Below are 22189 nucleotides of genomic sequence, written 5' to 3'. Positions count from 1 at the left end.
TTAGAAAATTTTCCCCACCCCATTTGTCTCTTCTGCACCAGCGTCTCAGCAACTGCCCCATTTGAACTGTGAGATGCTAAATAGTTCAGATGTTTTCCTCTTCCTGTAATCATCATGCATATGCCGAGCTTGGATGTCTCCCCTGCCTCATGAATTTGCAGAGTGGCCCCAGCTAGGTTCCTTCTTGTCATGGGGACAATTGCCAAGGCTGATAGAAAGAGAAGGAAATTGTGGAAAAGAGGGTTCACTTTATTTAACCGGACTCCAGTCATTTAGTGTCTGTAGTTTTTGGGCATGTGCCCTGAGCCCTCCAGCCTCGGTTCCTCTCTCTCACTTTATGCTGTGTGCCCTGACCATTGGCTGGTCCTGAAACATGGCTCATGTGGCACTGGTATGCACCTTGTCGTCTACACAGCTGCAGAGCCCAGCTATTCCAAAATGGTGGTGGATGCTAGCAGGTGATGGAGAGGACTGATCTCCCTTCTCCCTTCTTTATTCGCTAGGATCCAAGTAAATTCTAGTGGGCAAGAGGAAGAGAAAAGAAACTACAACATCATTATCTTACTGCTGGAGGCAGCAGATTACGGAGCCCTGCCTGTGTTGTGTCAAATGCACTATGTGACAACCAAGACCCTACACAACTGGGGGGCACTTCAGGATTCCTCCAGGTGGCAGTTGCTGGCCTAGACTCACTTCTTCAGGAGGGAGGTTCGCCCTGGAAAGCTGATCTGCATTTCTGCTGGGATCGATGCCATGGAGACTGAATACATTGGTAAGTAATTTAGCAGCTAGTTTCGTCTCAGCTGACAATGATTATGGATTGGGGTGCTCAGAGCAAGAATGCACAAATGGTCTGGAGAAAAATCAGCAGTGAAACTCTACATTTTTTGTAATGCCTAAATCAGCAACAAAAAACGCTGCAGAATACTTTCAGGTGTCTAGGAGAATACAAAGAGGGCTCCAGGCAGGTTAATGGACAGATATTCTCCTGATGGCCTTCATTCTGCACCTGAACTTCTTGGAGGCCATGCTACCTGCTCTCTGACGCTCCTTTCTCCCTTGCCCTGGCCTCACTGGTTCTTGGTCTTACTGGTGTTTTTGGTCCCATTCCCACTTTCGCCCTGGCCCTCCGTGGTCCTAACTTTTCATCCCAGAAGCCCCTTGTCATGGCCAGAATCTAGTTGTCTTCAGAAAATTAATCACATGTCAATCTTGGTTGTCCCTAAAAATCCAGGACCAACAGTCCCCTATGAATTTCTCTTGTGGGTCTCAGTTAAAAATACAAAGTTAAAAGACACTGGGAGTCACAGTAGCTTAACCACTATCTTTTAAATCTCACGTGACTGTCCTCCCTCAAATAGGCTGTTCCCAGTTCTGAATGAAACAAAATTCCCTTCTGTGATTCTGTTTCATTGCCCTCCAAGATTTTCTTCATAGCTCTGATCACTATTAACGATGGAAACAAAACAAAAGCATGAAGAAATAAATCCCACCTCATGAGCCTTGCACCATGCCAGGTACATGGTAAGTGTTGATTCAGTGACTAAGTAGATTTTTTTCCTGCTTCCATAGTGGGCTGCATCTAGCAACAAATGGTATGTTCTTTATAAGAGAAAAAGTATTGGAGATACTTTCCTGCTTTCTGAGTTCTGTTTTGTTTCATGATCACTCTTAGATTTGTTAACTGTGGGCATAAGAGCATCTGATATGAATATGGTTCAAGTTGAATCAGCACAAATGAATCATCATCATACTCATAAGAGACCGAAAACTGAGAAAAAGTATTGGAGATACTTTTTCTGGTACTGATAATATTTCTGGTACTGATAATATTTCACCTTAATATTTTGCTGTGTTTGGGTCTATTTCAACAGATTTTTGATAGAACACCCTGAAATCCTCATAGGAGTCATTAAGGGTTTGATTGAATTCAGAGTCAAGTGTGGGTGGGAAAATGGTCTTCTTGATAATCCATGATTGAGCTTTTTGATTGTTTGGTACAATTTTTTTTTTGTGTGGTCTTATCCAGCCAAACCACTCTTCAGACGACACTCCTATTACCCCACACAGAGTAAGTCTGATCACACAAAAGCCCTCTGTGTTGTGGCCCTTTCAACGCCCATCATCTCTACTTTGAACAAGGGGTATGTTGTTGAGCTCTGCGGCATGAGTTCTCTCAGAGGTGGCGCCATCCTTGCTGTCAAATATCACAGTGACGGAGCGTTTCACATCGCTTAGGGTGAGATGAGTTCAGAAGCGTCGTCCAGTTCTGTGGGCACATAGCATAGAGGTCAAAATTGTAGGTTTGATGACTTTGGGGCCACTGAGGCCCGTTTTGTTTCATGACCACTCTGAGATTTGTCAATTGTGGGCATAAGAGCATCTAATGTAAACATGGTTCAAGCTGAATCAGCACAAGTGAATCACTCTTACTCGAGAAACTGAAACAAAAAAGCAAGCACAAACCAACATGGTAATCTTTGGTGAACTTGCAGGCAAAATATCAATCTCTTTTTCTCCTTTCCTCTCTCTTCTCTCTCTTTCTCTCTTTATATATGATCATTAATTAACGAACTGAATGACAATCAGATATACTGTTTTTATCCTGGACTGTGACTTTAAGAAGACATTATTTATGAAACACCGACTGTGTCACCACTCATGGGCATTGCAGAGCAAGATCAGCGTCTCTCTCTTCCTTCCCTCCTTTGCGGTTGACCCTCTGCAGGTGCCTCAAGGACCATGGCACTGACTCCTTGTTTATGTTACTGAACTTCATGGTTAACAAAATGCCGTTTTCCATCTAATGAATTTGCCCTGCAGGCACAGGAAAAGAGTTGGTTCCACCATTTTCAGAGGCCAAGCAACAATAAATTTTGCAGGATTTTGTTGACGTTAATTGGGTTTGTATTGGTGTGAGACATTCTTGCTCCTGCCTCATTTGTCTTCTGAATCATTTGAATCGCCCACGTTCTGGGCCAGCCAGTCATTCAACCATGTGATTCCAAGCTTAACAATATATCCGAGTCACTGGTGGCTCAATCACACTTTAGTTTATTGCTCAATAAAATAATAATAACAATAAGTTCAGACATTTAACCAGGCTGCTTTTCTCCAGGGGCAAAATAAAGCTTTCCAGTTTAAAAGAGGGCATGCTTTCATTTCTGGGTTTTTTTTTTTTCCCCCAAAGAAATAAGTCAAAATGCTTTTGGTGTTAACAAAAGACCCTTTCCAGAGGTGTAGCTACTAACACCTGGAGAAAATCCTAAGAACCAGAATTGAAGACAAAATGGGGAAGACATGGGGGCGATTATTGTTTTTCTGATGGAGACACATACTCATACTCATGCACACACACAAATGCAAGTTGTTTTCTCTTATAAAAATAATTACTGCCCAATTCTTACGTTATCATAAAACTATGAATTGCCAATGTGTCTGTTGAAACAGTCTTACTCTATCGTCAGATGGCAATAATATGTGAAATAAGTTCTCGCTTTGTTTTTATTGTGGGCAGTAGCTCGTGCAATGTGCTTGTGTATGTAAGAAATTTTGATGTCAGTTGTGTGTGAGTGGAGGCATAGGAAGCTGCAGGCAAATTTGGAAATGGGTCTTTATATCTGTAAGTTGGTTACTAGACCATTGCTATCTTGGTGAAGGGCCATTTAAAAAAAATTCAAATCCGTTGAGTATTGATGCTTTGGTAAAATATGATGAAAACTAATGATTAGAAAGTCGGTCATGCATTTGGATGTCATGGTTATGTTATATTGCTATAAAACTTTCTAAGTACTTAACTTCCAGCCTCTGTGCTTATCTTGATGCAGACTGGTTACACGTAGTTCCTGGATCTCACTGGTCACAGACCTTTCTCAGTAGCTCCATCCTGGACTGCTCAAATGCAGAGAAAGCTCTATTCCAGGCTTAAAATAAATGAGATATCACTTAAAAAAACACACACTGGGGATAAAAAACAAACAAACAAAACAAAAAAAAACAAAAAAACCCAACCAGTTGTAAACGAATGAGCTTACTAAATTGTCAACATAATAGGGTTTTTTTAAAAAGACTTTAACAGTTCACTGTTTTCAAATACCAAAAACAAACAAACAAACAAACAAAAACAAAAAAACCCCCGTGCTTTTAAATTGACTTCAATGTTTGTCCAGTCTGAATCTAACACATTTCTGAATCTTGTCAGTGGTCAGTGTGCCAATGGTGGAAACGTTTGCAAAGGTGCTGTTTTCTCTAAATTTGCTTCACTGTTTTATGTAAACATTATTGTGAAATTCCTTCTCAATCCCTAAAAAACATATGCTCCTTTATGCCATTTTATTACTGCACATTGTTTTCTAGGATACATAGAATCGTATGTTGTTTTTATAGCTGGGGTGTATCTTTGTGAAATGGCTGGCAGAGCCCAGGGTAGACATTGGCCTGTCCCCACATTGAGAGAAAGACAGTCAACTTTTCCCTCTGGTTTTACTAAGGCACCAAACCAATCAGGATTTCTTTCTTTTTTCTTTTTTGAGACGGAGTCTCACTCTGTCACCCAGGCTGGAGTGCAGTGGCGTGATCTCGGCTCTCTGCAAGCTCTGCCTCCCAAGTTCATGCCATTCTCCTATTTCAGCTGCCCGAGTAGATGGGACTACAGGCAGGCGACCGCCACCATGCCTGGCTAATTTTTTTTTTCTGTATTTTTAGTAGAGACGGGGTTTCGCCATGTTAGCCAGGATGGTCTCGATCTCCTGACCTTGTGATCCGCCTGCCTTGGCCTCCCAAAGTGCTGGGATTACAGGCGTGAGCCACCACACCCGGCCACCAATCAGGATTTCAAAAGTGTGCTGCCCAAATGTTGAGACATAGAGTCAGTTTGGACTTTGATGTACTTTTAGTGCTGGTGTGTATGCTCAGACATCCATGTGTGTACAGATGCCCCTGGAACAGTTTGATCCAGAGTTCACATATTGCTAAGAAGATGGGTTTGTCTTTGTGACCAATGTAACAGTCTCCCAAACCAGAGAGAAGTGCAAAAGTTCAAGCTGGTATGGCAGGTTTGCTCAGTGAAGTCAGTGGAGCCCAGGATCCTTCTGTCTTGTTTGTCCATCGTCCTAGCATGTTGGTCACACTTGTGTGGTCCATGGTGGCTCATGGCCAAGCAGCTTTCTAGTCAACAAGAAGGGGAGTGTGAAGGAGAAAGGGAGCAAGGGAGAACATGGGCTCCCCTTTTGGGGCATGACCTGCAAGTTTTATACATTTCTTCCTCTCACATTCTATGGGACCATCTGCTCCAAGATAAGCACAGGAATTGAGAGTCAAGCACTTAGAATGTTTTATAACAATATGGCATTGCCTTAAAATCCAAACACATGTTTATTTCGTTATTTGGAGATATAAAGGCCCATTTGCAAATCAACAACCCCGCTGCAAAGAAGAAAATGTGCTTGTTTTCTGAACTGCCGCATGCCCGTCAAATATGGAATTATTGTAGGGGGCCAGCAGTATCTGTACAGGCGCCTTTCCAACTCCCATGTCTTGGTTCATTTTGCTTCCCAAAAAGTGTCAGTTATTTGCCTTATTGTCATTTTCTGAGAAATGAGGCCATGATGTACATACACTGTGGATTTACCAGGAACTCCTTCACACCACCTTGGCTTCCTCTCAATGCCACCTTACTGCATGTCGACAGCTTCCACCTATTTGATCTCAGTGTTGAAGGGAGATTTTCCTAGGATCTAAACCATGAAGATTCGTGTTGAAATGTACAAGAAAGCTGAAGTTCCTTAAACCAAATGCTGCAAGGTGGGAAGTGAATAAAACGTAGTTTTAGATGGCCTCTGCAGAACATGCAGGAATTGAACACATACAGAGTACAGGGAGGCTGTGGGTCAAATGCAAATGTGGACAGCTTAGTATGATGGTGGTAATAACATGGGGGTAAAATCTTGGCAGAGTTCCCTTTCTGGAAAGAATTCTAGGTGTCTCCTGAACAGTGAACTCATAATTACATCTTGCAACTGAGCCATTTACTCACCACCAGTGGAAATCCCTAGGGGCTGGGTGCGGTGGCTCAAGCCTGTAATCCCAGCACTTTGGGAGGCCGAGACAGGCGGATCACGAGGTCAGGAGATTGAGACCATCCTGGCTAACACGGTGAAACCCCGTCTCTACTAAAAAATGCAAAAACCTAGCCAGGCGTGGTGGCGGGTGTCTGTAGTCCCAGCTACTCGGGAGGCTGAGGCAGGAGAATGGCGTAAACCTGGGAGGCGGAGCTTGCAGTGAGCTGAGATCTGGCCACTGCACTCCAGGCTGGGCGACAGAGCGAGACTCCGTCTCAAAAAAAAAAAAAAGAAAGAAATCCCTAGAGAGGGGCCTGAAGGACAGGCCTTCCTGTGCTTTCTTTAGCTTCTGTGGCTGTTGAAGAGGTTTGAGGCTCTCCTCTTACCTCCACCCCACATCTGACCTGGCCTGTCCAAAGCCGATTGTGCAGCATCCTGAACCCCTTTACTATTTCTCCTCTGTTTCTTTTCCTCCTTCCCTCCTTTGTTTAAAAATGTTTGGGTCGTGGCTGTTGAGATGGCCATGGCTTTAACCAAACAGAAACACTGAAATTGCCTACTCTATGGAATTGGTTACTCATGCATCTTCCCTTCTTGCTGGGATAGAGGCTGGAATGATGTTACTGTGGAGTCTGAACCAGGCTCTCTGCCGGGGTCTTATGGAAACTTTATCTGAAGGACATAACTAGGTGGAAGGGATGGACTGAGCAGCAGCAAGCAGTGAGAAGCAGCTATATTGCTGCGTTCTGCTCAAGAGCACTATATAAAGACTCTCACAAAGGGAAGGAGGGGTGAAGTGACCACTTGCATCAAGGATGAGCAAGGGCAGCAGCAATCAGTGACTCCCCGCAGGGCATTGGGCTGCTTACGCAGAAGCCAGAAGCGATTTGGTTGAAGTCATGGGGAGGCTCCCATAGAGGAGAGGCCAGTGCGAGGAAGTCCCTATTCTTATTTTTGTTTTTGTCTTGTTTACTTTTTTAATTTTAATGTCTGACATCTGAATGTCTCTCAGGAAGAGCCCTGGCTTTATTTAGAAAGTTACCCAGGCAAGCTGTTTGGAGTTGAGATGGGATTCAAAGGGCGTGGGTTTGGCTGCAGACAAGAAAGTCAAAGGGTTGCAAAAGAAAGAAATTGAATTTGAATGGTAGTCATATAGTTATGTATATATAGTCAGTATGTAGTCTGTTATCCCTCTCACCCTTCCCCCAAGTCCATTGTGTCATTCTTATGCCTTTGCACTCTCAAAGGCATATATATATGTGTGTGTGTGTGTGTGTATGTGTGTATGTGTATATATGTGTGTGTGTCTTTGTTAACCTTGCTTCTCAAATAGTGTCAATTGTTTGCCTTATTGTCATTATATATATATGTATGTGTGTGTATATATATGTGTGTCTATATATGTATATGTGTATATATATGCTTTTGAGGGTGCAAAGGCATAAGAATGATACAATGGACTTGGTGGAAAGGGTGAGAGGGGAGTGAGGGATAACAGACTACACATTGACTAGAGGACATACTGCTCGGTGATGGGTGCACCAAAATCTCACAAATCACCACTAAAGAACTTACTCAGGTGACCAAACACCGCCTGTTCCCCAAAAGCCTATGGAAATTAAAAGAAAAAAGAAATTGAATTTGAGGATTACAGAGATACAGAGAAAGAGAGGAAGACAACTGGAGCCCAATTGGTCAGAAATTATAGAGGAAGTTAAGAATAGGTGTGTTTCAACATTGTAACTATACTAACAACCACTCAGTTCTCTACTTTAGACAGGTGAATTTTATGATATGTAAATTATATTTCAATAAAGCATTGGAAGAAGAAAGCACAAATGTGTCTGATACGCAATTTCAGGTTGGTTGCATTGCTGCAGTATAACTTCCGAATACCTCCACAGAATTGAGCAAGCCTCATGAAAGGATTTGTTTATTTAGTTGCTTGGTTTTGGTGGAAATCTAGAAATGAAGGAGGGTTGCATACTTGGCTTAACATAGGTTGGAAGGAGACAGTGTGCGCTGGAAAAAGATGTTCCATAGATTCCTAGCTCACTAGAACCTGGGGCTTTAGGCCAGAAGGGTCCAGGAGAGTGAAAGTCCCCAATAATTTGCAGAAATTCTGGGAACATTAGACTCACAATGTAGACAGGAGGGTTATCTGGATATTGTGGACTGGTGACTATGAGTTTCTGTTAAGTACAGTAGAATATTTCTAACATATGACTTATATTTACTTTTATGGAATGCCCATGGTTCTGGTTACAGTTATATTCTGCAAATGCAGCTTTTTCTAAAGTGCATTCCTGGGAAATAATGACTCCAGAAGATTGGCGGTGAGAAAAAGGACTAGATGGTCAAGTAAGTGTTAGGGAACACTGCAAACTCTATTCCCTCTCTGAGAGTCACAATGTACAATAACATATTAAAGGCTCTAAGAGGGTCTGCAATAGGGTCCATGGTTGTTTAGCCTGGTATTTCCCATACCTAGTTGACCCTGACCTCTTTTCAAACAGCACACATTAACAGGGAACGTCCTGGGAAACATGGCTGTTTTATCTTTGAGCAAGGACCGTATGCCTGGAGCTGGAATGGAACTCTGCGTCAGACCATGCCTGATATTCTTTCATTTATTCCTTCATTCTTTCAGGGCTGGGAAGCCTGTATTGCTTTGTGTTTGTCAAAAGCAGCAAACTGTTGAACAATAATCATTCAGCAACCACAGAATGTATCCAGGGAATTGGTGCTGTCAGATTTGGATATTAGTCTTTGGTGGCCTAACTGTAGTAATTAACACACAATGATAATGCAAATGCAAATGAAATTAGCAATGCAATTTGGTTTATCTGCGATTAATATGGTGTAGGCATATTATTACTGGCCTACCGCCGGCTAACGTCAGCCTCTTTTCATGATGCTGTGTAACACAGTGAGTCAACATTTCTAGTTGGATTCTCTCCCTTGCAATCAAATGTCACTGCTATATGCTCCATATAATTTTGTTTTATACCTTCTGAATAATTGTCACAAATACAGCAGATGTTCCTGACTGCTTAGGTGAATGCCAACTATCCGACGGGAGGGAATAAAATAAAAATAGTAGTTTAGAACTCAGATACAGTAAAAATGGTGAGGTAGAAACTAGCGGAAAGGCCATGCAATGTTAATACTCTAACCATTATATTAGACAATTCACTTGTACAACTACATGGTGACGCAGTTCTCCACGTTTTCTCCCTGATGCTATTCTCATAAGTATCTGTTCATTTCTACCTTTAGCCCGGGTCTGATAGAATTCTCATAACACATTAGAAGGATATTGTTTGACATTGCAAACTTCTCTGTGATTCAAAAGTGGGATGGGGACTGGTTTGTGCTGCCCATGATGGCTTCTTCTGCTGTGTCTTTTAGTGACTGCTGGCACGAGAGGGCCTTCTCCAGCCACTCTCCATCCTCTCTCCAGTTTTTACCCATTTGTAAATTTTCCTAATTTCTCCTCTGGAATGTTGTGTTTTTTCTTCCTGCTTTTTAGTGCTTTCCATTTTTTCCTTGTCTTGTGAACCAGTCTATGCACCACTTCATGTGTGGGTACACAAGGATTTTGGTAGAATTCTGGGTGTCTGTCTCTGATATTTAAGTGTTAGTGAAGTGATTTGTGAAAATCTTAGATCTAAGATAACATAACAAATTCCCTCTTGAAGAATGCTGTCCTCGATGTGAAAGTGAGGAGAAGTAGCGGGTGGGCTCATGAGGTTAGCAACAAGGAGGAGCTAGCACATAATGGCTTATGTAATGGAACCATTTAATAAAAATAGGCACAACATACTAGTGTAATTAGATGAAAAGGTCATAGAAATCACCAATTTAGATGGAGGTGATATGAGAAATAGGACTTAAAACTTCCAGGAAACTGTCTCCTGGAGATTATTTGAACCACAAAACGTGTTTTGCATTTCCAGCTTAATAGCCAAAAGCACAAGGCCATCCGTGGCACAGTGCAAGATCTCTGCAGAGCTTCCCTAACTGGAAGTGTTCAGGGGTAGGTCTCATGCATTACTAATGCTAGAACAATGGAGCTGCCGAAACTCCCTTTCCATGAAAGCGACCAGCCTGATCCTTGACTAGTGTTACTGAGTTTCTTCACAGGATAATTGCGGTTGATTTCTCTAAAGAAAAATGTCCAACTTTTCTATTACTGAAGAAAACAAGAAATAATTCAATTGTGCTTTAACAATAAATAGCTTCAATTGTGCTTTACCAACTTTTATCTCTAAGACGTATGAATTTTGCCCCATGACAGTTTCCTAGTATGTCTTCTAATGGGACATTCATGCTCCTTTGTTTTCCTGTTTTTTGTCAAACTCATCTACATGTAAGGTGAAATTAAGGGCTGTTCCCTTTTGAGATGGCCCCTGTCTGATCTCTGCAGATGCCACCTTTGGCTGATGTTGTTACTCTCTGTGATAGACTGTCAACAATTGTGTGGTAGGCTCCTTTTTATTTTGAGATGAAGTTTCGCTCTGTCACCCAAACTGGAGTGCAGTGGTGCAATCTCGGCTCACTGCAACCTCCACCTCCCAGGTTCAAGCAATTCTCATGCCTCAGCCTCCTGAGTAGCTGGGATTACAGGCGTGTGCCACCATGCCCAGTTAATTGTTGTATTTGTTTTTTAGTAGAGACCAGGGTTTCACCATGTTGGCTAGGCTGCTCTCAAACGCCTGACCTCAAGTTATCTGCCTGCCTTGGCCTCCCAAAGTGCTGGGATTACAGGCGTAAGCCACTGCACCGGGCCGGTAGGCTCCTTCTCACTCATACCTGTGGTGTCCTGACTTCTTCCTTCTCACTAGAAGTGCCTTACGAAGTGCCTGGCTCATAGTGTGTACATAATAGATGTGTATGAATGAAATATAAAAGAAAAGAGAATGGTGTTGGTTTACTGAGAGCTGGCAACAGGAGTATGCATAATGACTGCTCCTTGTGGTGGCAGAAAATGAGCCTGCCTTAAAGAACAGATGAGCACTTCCGACTTCAGGGACCCAGCACTGGGCACAGGCAAAGGCACCTTGAGATGTTAAAACATCCACTGTAGCGAGTAACACCATTCAGGGAGATGCTTCTCCACCTCTGTCTTCTGCTTCTCAAAGCAAAAGATAACAGTCCAAATGCCATGAAAGAATGTGGGTCTATTATTGACAAATAAAAACAAGGGATACCCAATTAAATTGGAATTTCAGATCAACAATGAATAATATTTTTAGTATAAGGATGTCCTAAGTATACTATAGTAGATCTGTCAATAGTTGTTCTTGGAGATGGACACAGCTTAGGAGAAGTAAGAGAAAGAATAAATTAATGAACTTGTGCTGTCTTTGAGATACGGTGGCAATATATTCTTGCAGTATGAATGATCATTTTCCAGTCCTTCCAAACATCCATCTTCTTGCTTCTGTTTGTGTTCCAGTTTGTGGTTTGGAGGGGTGCTCATGAACCCATTAATTACTTGGTGTTCTTAATAGGTGATCTCATGTTACCTGAGAAATATTTTGCAACATTACACAATTGCTATTATTCTTGAATTTGTGTCTAGGTCAGTTTGATGGAACATGTATAAAGCATGAAACTGATTTTTCACATATCCCTAGATATTTATATATTACTTAGATGTTGCTTTAAGAAATGGTATAAACAGAAATATAAGTAATAGCAATCTATAGGATGAAGTTAAAATATTTTGTAATATTTTCGATTTGAAGATGATATGTAAAATTAATGTGTTGTTTCCAAATTTAAGTACTACTTTAAATCTGTTATTGATGATTGTGCTCACTACTGCCTGAACAAAGTTTTTCTTTGAAATCGAAATTAATAAAAAATACGTTGTCTCAGGTGGCATTAGAGTCAATGCAATGCATTTTATGTGACAGCTTTGATTATAGACATTCGAAATGAAATAAATAGGCTGGGTGCGGTGGCTCACACCTGTAATCCCAGCACTTTGAGAGGCTGAGGCAGGTCAGATCACCTGAAGTCAGGAGTTCAAGACCAGCCTGGCCAACATGGTGAAACCCCGTCTCTACTAAAAACACAAAAATTAGCTGGGCGTGGTGGCAGGCACCTGTAATCCCAGCTACTCAGGAGAAGAATCGCTTGAACCTGGGAGGTGGAGGTTGTAGTGAGCCCAGAACGCACCACTGCACTCTAGCTTGGGTGATAGAGTGAGACTCTGTCTGAAAAAAAAAAAAAAAGAAATTAAAGAAATAAAATGTTAGGGAATAAACATAATAGTATGTACATTTTAATTTTATCACTGTGCCGAAGATGCTGACCCACCAGCTGAACACTTAAACGTATCTAATAATAGGAATTATTACATTTTGCTGGTATATGGTTGTCTAAAAACCATAGTTTCAGATATTTTCCTATGTTGCTATTATAAGGGTGTAATTGTCAGGTTGAGGGATAAGATACATGTATTGTTTAATAGTTTGTTTATCGGAGTTACAGTATATAGATACATAGGTGAGGGAGTGCTTTAGATCTTGCCCTGGGCCCTACAAGTATTGGGGACTAGGCTGTATGGAGGAGCCAGCATTGTACCTTCTTCTTCCCCAGAATCTGATTGACTCCTCTGGAGCCTTGAACATAAATTGTTCTTACTTTCCTGTCACTTTCCTTCAGTGAGATATGAAGACACCTGTATTAGTCAGCTCAAGCTTCCGTAACAAAGTGCTGCATCCTGAGGGGCTTAAACAACAGAAACCCAGGGTCTCTCAGTTCTCAAGGCCGGTAACTTGAGATCAAGGTGTCAGCTGGCTTTGTTCCTCTCAGGCTGGGAGGGAGAATATGTTCCAGGTCTCTCCTCCAGCTTCTTGGGGTTGCTGTCAATCTTTGGTGTTCTTTGTGGATGCATCTCTCCAACCCTCTGCCTATCCTTTCATTTGGGATCCTTCCCACCCGTGTGCATGGCTCTGTGTCCAAACTTCCCCTTTTTATAAGAGCACCAGTCGTACTGGATTAGGGACTCATCCTAATGACCTCATCTTAACTAATTCCATTTGCAATTACCCTATTTCCAAATAATGTCACATTCTGAGTACTGAGGGTTAGGACTTCAGCATATACATTTTTGGGGTGGGGAACACAATTTAACCTATGATATGATTTGATTTTGTGTCCCCACCCAAATCTCATCTTGGATTGTAATCTCATAATCCCCATGTGTTGTGGGAGGAACCCAGTAGGAGGTAATTGAATCATGGAGGCCATTTTTCCCCATGCTGTTCTTGTGATAGTGAGTGAGTTCTCACGAGATCTGATGGCTTTATAATGGGCTTTTCCCCTTTTGCTGAGCACTTCTCCTTCCTGCTGCCATGTGAAGAAGGATGTGTTTGCTTTCCCTTCCACAATGATTATAAGTTTCCTGAGGCCTCCCCAGTCATTCCGAACTGTGAGCCATTTAAACTCTTTTCCTCTATAAATTATCCAGTCTTGGGTATGTCCTTATAGCAGCATGAGAACTGACTAATACAACCCATAGTTACACTCAGTGTTGTCCGTTGACTGAAGGGGGAATTTAAGTGAGGTTCTTTGGAATTGAGGTAGGGGGTGGCCTGGGGTTGAGGGTAGGAATTGAAGTTAGGATGAAGACCAGACATGGAACACCGTTCACACATTTTCAGTAACTGAAAAAAGCCTAAAGTGTTTATTTTCTTTTTCTTTTTTGGTGGAGGGTAGTAATGGGAATGGAATCTATGAGTGTGTCCCTGCATCTAGATATTCCTGATATCCAAGGGCAACACCACCCTGCTAAATCTGAAGTTGGGCACATACTACACTTGCTACTTTTTGGGCAGAAGCATAATTTTCTCTTCAGAGGAAGAGTTAGAGAAGATAAAGATTTTAGTTATTTTTATAAGGATATGTTAATTTAAAATTTAATTTTTTTTAGCTTAGGTCAAATTAACACAAAGCGTAAAACTGGCACATTCATTACACAAGCCACTGTTTCCCAGGTTAAACATGGAATGATGAGATGAAAATGTCCAAGTTTGGGAAGATGTCATAGTCAGTGCTATTCATTATGCTTTATTAAACATCAAAAACATGTACCAGATTTTGAAAAAAAGGAAACCCACAGTTAAAACATTCAGAGACTCTGCTTTTGGAAGATCTGGCTGTGAATGGAAAATGCCCACAAAGCAAGGGCAGGCAGTATCAGCTTGGCCCTAGAAGGACTTAAATAATTATTTCTGGAATGGAGAAACACGAGCTAAACATCACAATTGCCTATGTTTGCAATGCTTCAATTTGCAAGTTGCAAGGTATTGTTCTACCCTGTCAGATAAATACATACTACAGTAACACAGTGATCATTTTGATCCCTTGACCAGGTTAGAGACCTTCATGGAGGAAAAGAGTTGCCTGTGAGGTTTAGCTCATTAAATCTGTTCGAGATTTGTCTTATGACTTCCATCGTTATCTGTGCATGGGTATAATTTCTGAGTACATAGTCAGGATCCTCCTGAGTGAGTTTTGTTTTGTTTTTGGTAGGTCGTATCAGGGAAGTGAGTGGTAAATATTGCCCTGTCTTTTGCAAAACTCCTACCTACGTACCTGGAAAAGATACATCTCTTGGACAGTTGATTGTCCCCCAACAAGAAGATGGACAAACTTCTTGAGGATGCAGGTCATATCTTAGAATCAGATTTGAATCCGATTTCTTTGGCCACTTTCAGTTATGTATTTATGTATTGTTGAGCCTGAAGTTGAGGCATGCACCAATTTCATACACTGCAGGATAGGAAGTGGGATGTCAAGTGGAGTGGCTGTGATGATGAAGTGAGATCATGAATTTAGGACAATTTCTGACAGGTGGTAAATGCTTTTAGGGAGACAATTCCCCAAGGTCCCTCATGGTTCTGCATGTCTTATAAGAAGAAGAGTAACTACATTTTCTTCTGGACTATCTTTTCAAGAATGTTTGTGTCGTGCAAATCCTTGGATGACAGAGATAGTGTTTCCTGCTGGGGCAAAGGGCTAGGCAGGTTTGCTTGTAGCCCTTTATGAAGATTTGGATTTTCTAAGCTTGTAGTTCCTCAGTTGTGACACAAACTCACTGTGTATGCAGCATCCACATGGGCTTCTCCTCCTCACCTCTGCAAGGGTTGGGGGGATAAGGGAAACCAAAGTAAATCCGAAGTTCATGCTGCCTGCTGTGCTGTGAGTAATGAAGTTCTTTCTCTCTGACCCAGGAGTCTTCTGTCTTCTACCAGCATCCATGAAATTGTGGAGGACTAACTTGTTAGCTTGCAAGTAGGTTATAATTTCAGACCCTTGATAGTTTTTGACAATGCTCAATATATAATCATTTTTTTTTATCATTAAATAACAAGCGTTTTGAAGGCAGGGACCATGCTGCTCATTGTAGCATCTGCAACCCTAGTATAGAATGGACTCACAGTGCATGCTTATTGAATGAATTAAATTGGACTGGCTAGTTTTAAACTCAGTTTTTTCTTTCTCAGTTAACTTAAACCCAACAACACCTGCATTAGGGCCAAACAGTGAAGAGAGAACAGAGGAAGGAAGGCTGACGAGGAGGAAGAGGAAAAGTCCAAACACCTTGATTTCTTTTGTCATGTTGCACTCATGCTCCCCTTTACAGATATTTATTTTCAGGAATAACATATCTCTAACCCTATATCCTCTTCATAAATGGATGACAAAATGACGAGGAATGAATGCATACAACACAGAGTGATTATGTACCAGTGTGTGTGGGGACAGAGGCGTAACTAGCAAAGAAGCCCCAGTACAAGGTCTAATGAGATCCTTCTTCATGCATGGCAAGGAGAATTCTGATTTCATCCTTCCTCCCATGAGCAGGGGATGTTGGGATGCTGGAGGCAGAATGACAGAGAGCTTCTTCAGTGGAGAAGAAAACGTGGTCAAAGAACTGGCAGCAGATTCCCCAACTCTAGGGAGGGGGCTTCTGCCATTCCAGTTGCTGCTCAAAGGTGTGCAACAATTGGCCAAAGGAGCAAGGAAATCGAGGCCAAGTAGGTGTCTCTAGATAGGACTGCAAACTTTGTAGGACAAACAGCGGCTGTGGTCATCCTTCCTGACCCAGCTGTAGCTCAGCATACTTTATGCTGTCCTGTTAGCTATCAGCCACTCAGCCCCAACAGTACTCCTCCCCACCGCATCCTGGGAATGAGCTCATTTGCACCCCTCAGAGACTAAGGCTCTATGCAACAACCTGGCTGAGTCTGTGGAGCTGTGCCTTTGGGCAGGAGGCAGAGTGTGTTGTGCTTCCTTGATTAGCATGTCTATCATTTATCAAATATTGCTTGAGTGTCTAGATATTTGTATTAACTTCTTTCTTATTTTCTGTATTCTTGAAACCCTAGCACCTACGGCCTTACAGGTCAGGAGGGACTGCCCCTTGGAGGGGAGAGGGTTAGCTAATTCCCAGAGATAACAATCAACTAACTTAAAAGAGCACCTTTCATTGCAAGCCAGTCAGTCCAAAGCCCATACCCTCCAACCACCTCTGGGCCACTATTCACCTTACCTAGTCACACCAAGAGCAGATGTTGGACAACCCAGGACAGCTGCTAAACCCTCGAGCCTACAGAAGTTATTCAAGCTAGCTAACCCTAAACCTGCTTAGCTTGCTTATCCTGCTATACTCATTCTTTCCTTGGAATCCCTCATAAAGCCTCTCTTCATGCCTTCCCCTCACTCCCTCAGCCTCCTGGCCAACCCTGGTGCTTCTGCATATGACCCTGCATGACATGGCTGCCTCCTCCTCGGGGGAATCGTGAGTCATGAGCTATCTTTGCAGTTGTAGTCCTTTCCTGAGCTGTTGGCCTCATAGTCCTTGGATAATCATAAAACCCACATTTTAAAACAGCATTGCCCTCTGCACTGAAAATAAGATGAGCTTGTGTTAGGGCTTAAGGGAGAAATGTTCTTGGTTTTTGTTAAAGAAAATAAATTTAAGATTTGCGTAAGAATTCTTTGTTTTGATTTCCAGTTAGAAAGTATAGAAATAGAGCAAGACAGAGTTGCAAGAAGTTTTGCCTTATCCATAAAGGAATGGATGGAAAAATTATGAAATTTCCATAGCCTGGAATACACAACGATTAGAGAGACTGAGTCACAGCTATGGGGTTGACATGGAGGTGTTTTCCTTTCTCTTTTTAGAAGAGAAAAACAAGGTGCAGAGAAGTGTTTGTCATGGGATTCTACTTTTTAAAAAAACGATGACATAAAGGATGTATCTGTGTGCATATATGTATGTGTGTCTGCATAAAACTAGATGAACATGAGGAGGAATATGGAAGGGTGCAAGCTAAGTTGATTGTATGAGTTAGTGTGGGTGGATGTTGGGGAGCAGGGAGAATAGAGAGGCCAAGGAAAACAGAGAGAAAAGAGAGCACTTAAAATCCCATATTCACACTTAAATGTTTATATTAAATTATTAGTGTTAATATGTATAGATACATTTTAAAGCTCTGTAATTCAGTGGTTCTGCTCTTTAGCAGAATTTTACTCTATGACTCAAGATATGTTAATAGCATTCTTGTGTGATTTACTTTTAAAGGGAGATGAAGATAGATTTGCCTGCCATCCATCCCGCCTGTTGAACGCAGGCAAACAGAGTCTTTGGGTTTTGATGTCTTACTGCCAGGCAGACGTGGGCTAGACTTGAATCACCACCTCCCCAGTCAGGTCTCTGATGTGTAAGACAAGCAGCATGGGAAGAGCCAGCTGCTCTGCAGAAGAGACGCCTGTCTCTCCAGATAGAATGGAGCATTTCTGTCCCTCGGGTTCCAGACCACCACAGACTCACCAGCTCCAGCCCCTGCGGTCACTTGGCCAGACAAAAGCAAGTTCTTTTCTCACAGCACAGGGCCTCCTCTTCTGCAAGCTTAGCCCCTTCTGTTGGGTGTTACTAAGCCTTGAGTCTAAATATGGCACATGGCCGTTGGATGGAAATCATTTCCAGTAAAAGAGGATGTTTCCTCAGCAGTTTTCAAGCTGGCGCTGACTCAAGCATCCTCGAGGGAGACCATTTAACTGGTCATTAGGGAGACAGCAAAAAGGCATTGAGGAATTCTGTAACAAGATGCGTATCCTGTGTGGAAGGCCTCCTGGGACTCTGACCATTGGCTCTCTGTGCTTGCTGGAGAGGTTTTATTGATGCTGCAGAAAAGTATTTTGCAGCAACAAATCTGTTATTTATGCATTGGTTTAAATATGCTGTATTGTACTGGATCCAGCTTTGTGAGGAACAGCACTGAAGGTGAGACATGACACTCAGACACTAATTAAATGTTTAAAGATGATTAATACCCAAGTCAATACATCATCAGAGGTAGAGAAGAGAATTGATGCCTTGAAAGGAGAGATGAAAATTTATGCTGAGATTTTTGGGCAAGCTATTTACACTGCCCTGAAGGCAACACATACACTTACTTACAAATTGAAATGTTTGAAAATCAGAATGTAAATCCAGTGAGGATTCCTTGACATAGACTCTATAGTGCAAAAAAGGGCTTACTTGAGGGGTATGTAGGGTCTGTCTGCTATGGAAAAAAAATGATCCTTATGAGAAATAAAGTGTCATAAAACTTCAAGGCTAGTACTTGTAGACTGACAAAGATATAGCTACTGAGGGTGATAAGAAGACCAATGATCTGAATTCAAATAGGTCCTTCAGGTTCTGGGATCATTCAACACCTATCAGAGCTCCAGCAGCAGGTCCACAAGAGTAGGGGTTCACTTTGCACAATGAAGCATGAATTCATAGGATCTTTGGTGCAGGAACCCATTCCACTAGGGTTCATTCCTATTCCCAAATATTTACTTTTTTCAACACTGTTGATGTTGATCTTTAGGGAAGCATTTCAAAGTGCACGAATGGCAAGAATGAGAAAATATATTTTTAAAATGGGAGATAAGCTAAAAATGTATTTTTTTAAAAGGATCTGAATGAAACTTAATCAAGAAACAATATGACTGACCATAGCTGTATAGTTCTTAGAGAGTATTTATGAAAGTGTGTCATCAATGAATGTGTCCTGGGCATGGACCATGGGGTCAGAACCTTTTATTTATGTATTCACTCATTTATTTATCTTCTAAGTCTAGAACCTTCTTTCTTACAAATAGGAATCTGTAAAGTGTAGTAATTCAGGCTTATTTGTTTTAAAGAAGTCATTTGAACTATTTCTCCTTAAAAACAGAAATATTTTTAGGTGCAACCTGTTGCCCGTGGAAATAGAAGCATTGCTGTGCTCATCTTTGCTGCAATCTCTCTTTTCATGCTGTGATCTTTTGAACTCTGTATTGGTCCTAAAATGATGGGTCTTTATCCTTGGAATAACACTCAGTGCCTTTCCTATAGGAGGTCAAGGTCAAGGCACCTTGTAGTGACACTGAGTTGGGGCTTTCTGCATATAGTACTGAAGCCCATAGAGATGTGGAGGCCCAAGAGAAGATTCTCATGGTGAAAGGAAAGGCATGGTGAACCCATACTATTAGAAGATCATCCAGCCCTAGAGACCATGCTCCAAGCTAAGGTCACGGCCTTAGTGAGAACCTTCCTTGAAATTTCCATGAAACCACAGCTCAATACTCTCAGAAGGGCATTAGTTGTGTCCTGTGGGCTAAGGGGGTAGGCTGCTTCCATGACAAGTGATGGTCCTGAGTATGACACTTGATGGTCCTGGATGTGACACTCTATGCATCTATCTAAAATGATTTCTGTGGATAAGGTGGGAAGACTGGCAGGAGACAAGCATGACAAAGGAAGACCTCCCTATGCTTCCATTGGTTGGAGCTTGGTAGGAAGTAAGCAGTAGAATATGGAGTAGTGGGATTCTTGCTTTTTTGTTCTAGCTAAAAGCTTACTTTAGGAATGGCATTTCTATGAATATGGAACAAAACATGGGAAGTCTTGTTAACCAATATGATTACATTTTCTCATATTTCTTAAGGTGGTAACCATACGGTGTTTAAAATATCAGGTAGAAAATGATAATTTATTGTCTGAGTACATAATTTCTTAACTCTTGACTCAAATGCTTTGGGGTAATGAAAGCACAAGACATCGTCTGTTCCCCCCTCCTCACCTTCTTTTTCCTCCTCCTCTTCTTCCTCTCTCTCCTCTTCTTCCTCTTCCTCTTCTTCCTTATCCTACTCTTCCCCTTCCTCTTCTCCTTGTCTTCCTCTCCCTCCCTCCCTCCACTGTTCTCTTTCTCTTTTCTCCATGAGGGCAGACTAGGAAATGAGCCTGCTGGAGTAAGCCTCTAGCCTTAAGCTCCCATACAGTAGTGGACACACTCTACAAGCGGAGACTTCTTGAGTGTCTCCATGTGTCATGCACTGGGACAGGCATGAGGGTTTAGCAGTGGACAAAACGAGCAAGTCCTTGCTTTCATGTGCCTGGAACTCCAGTGAGGGCCAGAATTATAGCTGGGGTTAGGGCCATGGAAGGTGCTTAAGAAACTGGTGGTATAAGGTACTGTCAGGGAAATATTAGAGACAACCTTTTAATTTTTTTAAAATTAAAGATGGTCTGCTACTGGCTTTCCAGGGATGTCAAAAGTTATTATTTAAGAATTTTACTTTTTGCTTTAGATGCAATCAGAATGCTAATCTGTCTTGTTGCCCAATCCCCACCTGGTGTTTTTTTCTGGTGTTGGAAGGATATGGTACATATCACTAATTTCTTCAGAATGATGTAACTACAGTGAAGAGGTCCAGAGCACAGATATACACAGTTCTGCAAAATCTATCTGCTCCAAAGATAGGCATTTCTTATGATATTTGTCTAAAATGCTAGAATTAGTCATAGAGGGGGAACTGGATCTTACCGTGAAAATCAACTAACCACATATGTCTCATAAATGTACCCAGAGGCCTTGTGATGGGTGCAGCAAGCACATTGATAACTTATTTAAATAAAAAGGACAATGAAACATTCTAAAGCACAATGTTATATTTGTTGTTAAAAATAAATCTGGCCATGTGTGGTGGTTGCAGAAGCCTCTGTAATGTATACAGAACACATTCTCGGTGCGGAAATTGTAGACCCAGTTGTATAAACACAGAAGATATTCTTTTTAAAAAGATTAACTTTTAATTTTTAAGCAAGGTGTTCTTATATACAGGGGATTCAGTGGAAAAATTATAGCTCTGTGAAGATATTAACTGTCTACCAATGAAAAAGTTATTTATAAACTTGTAATAATGTAGATTATTGACTTCTTCCCATAAATTTCACTGTAAGATGTTTTAAAATGAGTATTTCTGAACGTATGTGCCGAGATGACTCCAATGTGATCTTCTGTGTTGAGGTGGTATGTTACTCCATCCGGGAGAGCCAGTTAATGGTCCATCTGTTATCACTTTAATGCATTCCGTCCTGTCTAGCAAAGGGCCTAGGGAGGTATTGAGTGAGTATCACACTTTCAGGCAGAAGGACACAGACTATTGTGGACATCACTGCTCAGATACTGGGGAGAAACATATTGAAGCCAAAAGTGGTTGGATACATCAGGGTTGTGTTCCAGGACAGGGACCCTGCTCCCTATTGCTCTACTTTTCTAGAGAGTTCTTTGAAAAAGCCACTAAAATGGCAGAAGAAAAGCAGATCAAGCTTAAGTGCCAGTTGCTCTGGGAGTTACAAACCTGGTTTGGAGACGTTGGCTGTTGAGCAGAGGCAAGGTGAGCGGTCGAGACTACGCCTAGTCTTTCTTACTGGGCAAGAAGAGCCTCCAGTCCAGCTAGCTCATTGGCAAATAACTCCAAGAGAGACACTGCTGTCATCCAGGAGGCCATCCTGCCAATCTCTCCTTAGTACCCAGCTGCGGAAGGTATCGTATAGAGGACTGTACAAAAATTATGTGAATGAGATTCCCATCTTCTGCAGAAAAAAATGAACCAATGGCAAATTGCATGTGCAGATTTAAGATTCTCAACTGCGAGTGCAGCTAGGTTCAAATGGGTTACCAGTTCAGAAGCACTCCAGGAGAAGTGACTCACCCTCCTCTTGCTATTTTTATGTTTTGCAAGTTCTGTGTTTTTCTAAATACAAGGTTTTATTCTTTCTGCTTAGT

This window comes from Papio anubis, chromosome 4 (genome assembly GCF_008728515.1).
Source record: "Papio anubis isolate 15944 chromosome 4, Panubis1.0, whole genome shotgun sequence".
NCBI lineage: Eukaryota > Metazoa > Chordata > Mammalia > Primates > Cercopithecidae > Papio > Papio anubis.
The sequence above is the reverse complement of the archived record's forward strand: the minus strand, read 5'-3'. Positions refer to the sequence as shown.